General features: G+C 48.3%; 1 pseudogene; it reads right to left on the reverse strand.

Moving 5' to 3' along the window:
• Nucleotides 1-2,294: 2,294 nt before the first annotated feature.
• Nucleotides 2,295-2,412, reverse strand: LOC126413498 (5S ribosomal RNA; annotated as a pseudogene).
• Nucleotides 2,413-8,952: the final 6,540 nt, after the last annotated feature.

Genomic DNA, 8,952 nt, shown 5'->3' on the forward strand with positions numbered 1-8,952 from the left:
GGATCACAGCGCGCCATGTCACTGGGTCACAGGTGTTCGTCATTGGTTTGAAGAACATTCTGGACATTTTGGCAAATGATTTGGGCACACAGATTGCCCAACATGAATCCCATCGAATTTATGGAACACAATCGAGAGGTTAGTTGGTGCACAAAATCGTGCACAGGCAACAATTCACAATTGTGGACGGCCACAGAGGCAGTACTCGCATGACTCAGTATTCCTGCAGAGCACTTCCATCGATTTGTTCAGTCCATTTCACATCGAGTTGCTTCACTACGCCGCACAAAAGGAAGTCCGACAGGATGTTAGAAGGTTACTTTTTTGAGTTCAGTGTATTTCTTTTAGTGTCTGTCCACTTGTTTTTAATTCTTCTAAGCATACAAAATCGTCAACTGCGTCTATAAATTCATCATTATTCTAACAGAGGACGAACGAGTGTAGTGTAAGCTGTCTCTTTAGTGGACTTGTTGCATCTTCTAAGTGTCCTGCCAATGAAACGCAACCTGTGGCTCGCCTTCCCCACAATATTATCTATGTGGTCTTTCCAACTGAAGTTGTTCGTAATTTTAACACCCAGGTACTTAGTTGAATTGACAGCCTTGAGAATTGTACTATTTATCGAGTAATCGAATTCCAACGGATTTCTTTCGGAACTCATGTGGATCACCTCACACTTTTCCTTATTTAGCGTCAACTGCCACTTGCCACACCATGCAGCAATCTTTTCTAAATCGCTCTGCAACTGATACTGGTCTTCGGATGACCTTATTAGACGCTAAATTACAGCATCATCTGCGAACAACGTAAGAGAACTGCTCAGATTGTCACCCAGGTCATTTATATAGATAAGGAACAGCAGAGGTCCCAGGACGCTTCCCTGGGGAACACCTGATATCACTTCAGTTTTACTCGATGATTTGCCGTCTATTACTACGAACTGCGACCTTCCTGACAGGAAATCACGAATCCAGTCGCACAACTGAGACGGTACCCCATGGGCCCACAGCTTGATTAGAAGTCGCTTGTGAGGAACGGTGTCAAAAGCTTTCCGGAAATCTGGAAGTACGGAATCACCTTGAGATCCCCTGTCGATAGCGGCCATTACTTCGTGCGAATAAAGAGCTAGCTGCTTTGCACAAGAACGATGTTTTCTTAAACCATGCTGATTACGTATCAATAGATCGTTCCCTTCGAGGTGATTCATAATGTTTGAATACAGTGGCGGCTTCGTGTCGGCGCGGCTCGCACCCCTCGCCGGAGCGTGGGGGCAGGGCGGTCGTCGTGGCGCTTGACACCGCCGCAGCGCGTGGTGCGGCGGGCTGACGGCGTGACTCCCTGAGCTAGCTGCAGCTAAGCGAGTTGGCGGCGTGTGGCCCGCCGCAGTTCGCGCAGCTGCTGGCCGCCCCACGAGGCTTCGTGCAACTGCGCGTGTCGTGAGCCGCCGCGCACTTCAAGCACGCGACGGCGTTCTTGCAGTCACGCGGAGTATGGCCCAGCTGCTGGCACTTGTAGCACTGCAGAATCTTGCTGTTCTGCTGAGTGCGCTTGCGCTTTGGCTGCCGTTGGCGGCCGCTGTTGTCCCCCATCGCACGGATGGGAATTTCCAGGGCGGCTGCAATCTGCTTCCCTTTCCGTCCAGCCATGGCGTTGGGCTAGTGGCGTTGGCGTGCGCGAGCGACGGTAACGAAGTGAGCCGCAGCGAGTCGAGCAGCGGAGTGCGTCGCGTGAACCGCGTGCGTCAACTGGGCCGCTGGCAGGCGGCGCGGCGCTTATATTCTCTCCGCCTAGAGGCAGCTGCTATCTCGGTGTCGTCCTAGAGAGGGGCTCGCCAGCGTCCTATTGCCTGACGTCGTCTCACAGCCCTCTCTGCTCTAACGTTCTTGACAGCGGTGCCGGCGTTTGACGTTACGCCGGAACATTATTCATAAGTATCTCCAGCGTTTCAGAAGGCGACTGCGCAAAAACTACAACGGAAAACTGACTCATACAAGGGTACAGAGCAAGCCTGGTAAAACATTTGCTCTCCCTGAATGTACTCTCTCTCTGCCAGTGCAGCTGAGACTCCGGCTTGCCCCGAGGAAACTCCGTCCGAACATGCCTTGGAAACTCCAACGGTACCGACCGGCCGCCGCGTCATCCTCAGGCCACAGGCGTCACTGGATGCGGATATGGAGGGAGATGTGGTCAGCACACCGCTCTCCCGGCCGTATGTCAGTTTAGGAGACCGGAGCCGCTACTTCTCAACCAAGTAGCTCCTCAGTTTGCCTCACAAGAGCTGAGCGCACCCCGCTTGCCAACAGCGCTCGGCAGACCGGATAGTCACCCATCCAGGTGCTAGCCCAGCCCGACAGCGCCTAACTTCGGTGATCTGACGGGAACCGGTGTTATCACTGAGGCAAGGCTGTTGGCCGGCATGCCCCACCACTACGCTATTCCGAACAGTGTGATGGAGAAATCTGTGAACTAAAGGCTACACATGAAGGAAACGAGGGAGACGTGTTTGCAACACTGTGCAGCTACTTGAAGATGAATATTGCAACATACATCAATAAGCGGGCGTTTATCACGTGTGTCCATTTTCAATTTTTTTTTTTTTTTTTTTTTTTTGCCGCCAAAGCAATTACTTTTGTTACCGGATTAAATAAATACTCTCTACAGTGCTAATACGGTGTGTAGAAATACAAAAAGTATTAAGTGAAGGCATTTTTATTATGTTGTGATGTTTACAAACTTAAAAACTTTTCTGTTTTAGAATATATAATAATTTTGGAAAGAAAATAATCTTGTTCGCGATACAGTCAAACATGAGGATTTACGGGTATTATCATCTGTGAAACCTGAACGTTGGCGAGACTTAGTCAATTTCACAAGAGCAGAAATAACGTTCAGTTATATTGTTGTACATATTCTATATAGGTTTTTTGAGCCAGATATTGAAATAACTTTAGCAGCTTGTCTGTGCAGCCGAGGATATTGCTGCAAGGCTAATGCTTTATAAAAGTTGTTTAAATTCCTGTATCGGACAAACAGGTCCTTGGAATGGGTGCTCCACTGTACATCTATCACCTCAATTCGAAAGTAAAGTGGTTCATTAGCAGCGAAAAGGGAAAATGGTCTGACAAAGAGAATGAAATTCTTCTTCAGCCGTGCAATGTATTGCAATTTCTTTGAGTACTTATGATGAAATGTTTCAATTACCGAAACATTCAGTCATGTCTGGCCCATAAATGACTGGCTTCACTTATGGGAAACGTTTCATTCATGAACTTGAAGCTGATTTATCCAGAGGATTAATTTTTTTCTGCCACATTCGTTACCAAATGATTCTCCCATTGCATTAAGATACTTAAAGAAAACAAAATCGTTCAAATGGCTCTGAGCACTATGGGACTTAACATCTGAGGTCATCAGTCCCCTAGAACTTAGAACTACTTAAACCTAACTAACCTAAGGAAATCACGCACATCCACGCCCTAGGCAGGATTCGAACCTGCGACCGTAGCGGTCGCGCGGTTCCAGACTGAAGCGCCTAGAAAAGTTCGGCCACTAAAGAAAACAATTTGTGATGTCAATAGTAAAAGATTTCATCACCACTTTACTTACACTTTGTTTCTTTTCCTAATGGCTGTGTTCAGTTAAGCCATCATTCATCGTCTCCCATACGAAAACAAATGGTTGATGTCGTAGTGACGTTCTAATAAATATTTTTCTAGCTCATAAAAGTGCAATGGCTTATTAAGCCATTCGCTTGGCCTTTAAACGATAGAAAGAGTAAGACAATTTCCATTCGGGATTGAATAAGACTACAGCAAAACAGGGTGATAAATTTGTGCGCCTTAACCGGGGAAAAGGAATTTCCGGGTCCACCGACGCACATCGCACTGTTACCAACTTCTCAGACAAGGAAATTGATGATGCCACCATCTTGGTTCTCAGTAAGGGACTGAACTTTTCTCCAGCTCCACAAAATCTACCAGTGTATATTTAAGAATGTTTATGCTGGAATCTGTCAGTTGTAAAATGGTGATGAATGTGAACACTTGTAATCGGCCCAATAACGTGTGCGTATATAGCAGTTATTTTAAAACTGAAATACCGGCATCTTGTATAGCTCACGAAACCAACATGCACATCATTGTATAGCAACACTTACTGTCCTGAAGAAGAAGATTGTGTAATGATGTAAACATAGGTATGTTATTACTCCATGTATTACAAATCTTGGATGTAGTTATGGTCGTTGTTAAGGTTCGCCTCTCTAGTCTCCCCTTACTACCACCCACGTCCGGAAGCGTCTTCTCCACCCTATCTTTTTCTTTTTAAAAGAAACCCAAAGACCGGAGTGAGCCTAACAGATTGGCGCAGACCTCGTTCATCACCTAGTGCGCACAGCGCAATGCTCTCACAAGAACCTTACTGCAAGTGCGAATCTTTGCGGTCACTGGCGCACATCTTACGCAAGCGCCAAGTCATGGTGCGAATGCTAACACGAGTGTCTGAGCTTTAACACCCTTCATACTTTATTCTATAAGACAAGCAAAATTTGGCTACACAACTGACAACAAGTTGATGTCTCATATGTGGGAGCCCTCCACGCGGAAATGAGCCTATCGCAGATGTAGGGCCATATCCTCTGCAACCTCTAAAGATGTATAATAGGAAAATCGGAATAGCCTGTATATGTTAACATCACACACAAAGGGTCTTGGGGAGCGTCTAGACACTTGACCTCATTGGGAATCTGTATGACTAGTTTTGATAAACTGGGAGCCATACAGTACGAAAAAATTACGCCTTACGAAGCCCCCCGACTGATGAAACGAGCAATTCGTGCAGTTACGAAAGAAGAAAAGTAACAACCGGATATTCTGAAGACAGAGACCCTGCTAGCGCTGTGGACACCTGGACAAATGCCGGGATTTGAAGCCGTCACCACGGGACCCAGCTTGATGTACGGTGCCCTCGCGAATAACGGGATGAAGATAAAGCAGGGCAGTAGAATGAAGACAGCGAAGGATGCTAACAGGATGCAGGAAATCGCCCGCGACACGCAAAAGGGCTGCCTGCTTTCGCAAGGCGCTGCCGCCGTCCTGCGGGAGGCAACAGGCGCCAGCTGGGAGGGGGAGGGGGGAGGAGTCAGACTGAGTTCGCACACGGCGCAATTCCAGGTACAGGTGTTCACCAAGTACAGGGTGTCCATTAATTATCTTCACAACTTCAGACTTTAATAACTTTTAAATTATACTACATATTAACTGGTGGTTTTTAACATGTGATAAGATAACTCATAAAATCTGCTTTTACCTTCCCGGAGACGCAAAACTGAACTTAAAAAACTGATAAAATGTGGACACCACAGGACGAAGTTTAGTGTGTGGTCTGGTTTATAGAGACGATGTCAGATACGAAGTGCAACGAAACTTTTCGAACACGGTATAGAAGGTAACCACCGATCCGGCCACCCGTTCGGCTTTGGCGTACGTGATTTATGGAAACAAGTAGTATTATCCCAAAAAAGGGGCCCGGTCGCCTATCTGTTTCAGACGCCAACGTGGACGAGGTACCGCAGGCGTTTGCAAGGACTCTGACAAAATCGGTGCGTACGGCGGCTAGAGAATTGGAAATGAGAAGAGCGACAGTGCACAATCTCTTGTATAAGAGGTTACGGCTATATCCCTACAAGGTGCAGCTGTTTCTAGCATTTATTTTATTTAATCATATGGCTAGGGCCCCCCGTCGGGCAGATCGTTCACCGGGTGCCGGTCTTTCAATCTGACGTCACTTCGGCGACCTGCAGTAGATGAGGATGATAGGATGATGATGAGGACAGCACAACACCCAGTCCCTGGCCGGAGAAAATTTCCCGGCACAGCCGGGAATCGAACCGGGCCCGGAGGATTGACAGTCCGTCACGATGACCATTCATCTACCGGGGGCGGACGTTTCAGGCATTAAAGCTTACGGACAAACATCAGCGCTAACAGTTTGCAGTGGATATGCTACGGATGATTGATGCAAACAATGACTTTCCAGAAAAGATTTCTTTCTCCGACGTACCCGGCAAACTGAATCGTCATAACGTTCTTATGTGGGTTCACAGTATCCTCTTGTTACAGGGGAAATGGAAAGCCTCAAGGTCAATATCTGGAGCGGACCAATGCACACTTTCATAACTGGTCCATTCTTTTTCATCAAGCCGACCGTCAACGGTGGTGTTCAGCTGGACATGTTATAAGAGTATGGTGTGCCACTGTTGGTACACCTGAAACTTCTCAATGCATTTGAACATGTCACAGAGGAGATTTGAACCGTACGTAAAGATAAATGGAATTCCGCTTAGGCATTTTCCGTCCTACGAAGGGTACAGATATTCGTGTGTACCAATTTGGATACAAAACCTTACGAATTATCTTATCAAATGTTGAAAACCATCTGTTGATATCCAGTACAGTTTTAAAGGTGTTAAGGTATTAGGTTGAAAAGATAATTTATGGACAGCCTGTACAACGACGACCTCCATTGATTTATTTATTTTGTCAGCTTCCGTTTGTGCATCTGAGCGGAAAACATTTCGTCAGGGAACGGGCCATTACATACAACACACATTACATAGAACAGTGAAAATCATAATTGTTGTGAATTGGCAGGAGCCATTTCACGGGGTTTGGAGGAAGCCGAAAGGCACGCGTTTAAGCTCACCCAGGCTGGCGTGAGGTCTGGAACATTACAAGGAAATGAGAACTTAGAAAAACGGACGCAGTTGCTGTAATACTTAACTTTAATCCATAATTGTAGAACATCTCTCTTGACTGTACATGCTTCACAAGATAAATACACTCCTGGAAATGGAAAAAAGAACACATTGACACCGGTGTGTCAGACCCACCACACTTGCTCCTGACACTGCGAGAGGGCTGTACAAGCAATGATCACACGCACGGCACAGCAGACACAACAGGAACCGCGGTGTTGGCCGTCGAATGGCGCTAGCTGCGCAGCATTTGTGCACCGCCGCCGTCAGTGTCAGCCAGTTTGCCGTGGCATACGGAGCTCCATCGCAGTCTTTAACACTGGTAGCATGCCGCGACAGCGTGGACGTGAACCGTATGTGCAGTTGACGGACTTTGAGCGAGGGCGTATAGTGGGCATGCGGGAGGCCAGGTGGACGTACCGCCGAATTGCTCAACACGTGGGGCGTGAGGTCTCCACAGTACATCGATGTTGTCGCCAGTAGTCGGCGGAAGGTGCACGTGCCCGTCGACCTGGGACCGGACCGCAGCGACGCACGGATGCACGCCAAGACCGTAGGATCCTACGCAGTGCCGTAGGGGACCGCACCGCCACTTCCCAGCAAATTAGGGACACTGTTGCTCCTGGGGTATCGGAGAGGACCATTCGCAACCGTCTCCATGAAGCTGGGCTACGGTCCCGCACACCGTTAGGCAGTCTTCCGCTCACGCCCGAACATCGTGCAGCCCCGCCTCCAGTGGTGTCGCGACAGGCGTGAATGGAGGGACGAATGGAGACGTGTCGTCTTCAGCGATGAGAGTCGCTTCTGCCTTGGTGCCAATGATGGTCGTATGCGTGTTTGGCGCCGTGCAGGTGAGCGCCACAATCAGGACTGCATACGACCGAGGCACACAGGGCCAACATCTGGCATCATGGTGTGGGGAGCGATCTCCTACACTGGCCGTACACCACTGGTGATCGTCGAGGGGACACTGAATAGTGCACGGTACATCCAAACCGTCATCGAACCCATCGTTCTACCATTCCTAGACCGGCAATGGAACTTGCTGTTCCAACAGGACAATGCACGTCCGCATGTATCCCGCGCCACCCAACGTGCTCTAGAAGGTGTAAGTCAACTACCCTGGCCAGCAAGATCTCCGGATCTGTCCCCCATTGAGCATGTTTGGGACCGGATGAAGCGTCGTCTCACGCGGTCTGCACGTCCAGCACGAACGCTGGTCCAACTGAGGCGCCAGGTGGAAATGGCATGGCAAGCCGTTCCACAGGACTACATCCAGCATCACTACGATCGTCTCCATGGGAGAATAGCAGCCTGCATTGCTGCGAAAGGTGGATATACACTGTACTAGTGCCGACATTGGGCATGCTCTGTTGCCTGTGTCTATGTGCCTGTGGTTCTGTCAGTGTGATCATGTGATGCATCTGACCCCAGGAATGTGTCAATAAAGTTTCCCCTTCCTGGGACAATGAATTCACGGTGTTCTTATTTCAATTTCCAGGAGTGTATCAATTGAATACGGCGCCTTGCTAGGTCGTAGCAAATGACGTAGCTGAAGGCTATGCTAACTATCGTCTCGGCAAATGAGAGCGTAATTTGTCAGTGAACCATTGCTATGAACGTCGGCTGTAGAACTGGGACGAGTGCTAGGACGTCTCTCTAGACCTGCCGTGTGGCGGTGCTCGGTCTGCAACCACTGACAGTGGCGACACGCGGGTTCGGCGTATACTAATGGACCGCGGCCGATTTAAAGGCTACCACCTGGCAAGTGTGGTGTCTGGCGGTGACACCACAATAAACTTCTGGAAACAACTCCTATACGCAATAAAAATACCTCGCCATGAAGAAGCCTTTCAGCTTAGATTTTGAAGTGCGCATTTCGCTATTCAAATTTTTCCGGTCTGGGAATATGAGGAATAGTGCTCGTCGTGCCTCAGCGAAACAGGTAGCCATGCCTAAGTACAACCAGTGACGTACGCTATATGATCAGAAGTATCTAGGCACACAAGAGCGGACATTAAAACAGGGCTTGTCCGCCCTTGGCCTTTATGACGGCTTCAACTCAGCTGGTGATACTTTCAGTAAGATGTCTGAATGTCTCTGGACGAATGGCAGCCCATTCTTCATCAAGAGCAGAAACCAGAGACGCTGGAGTCTGGAGCAAAGTCGACTTTTTGACTCATATCGGTGATATTGCA

The sequence above is a fragment of the Schistocerca serialis genome, chromosome 7 (assembly GCF_023864345.2).
Source record: "Schistocerca serialis cubense isolate TAMUIC-IGC-003099 chromosome 7, iqSchSeri2.2, whole genome shotgun sequence".
NCBI lineage: Eukaryota > Metazoa > Arthropoda > Insecta > Orthoptera > Acrididae > Schistocerca > Schistocerca serialis.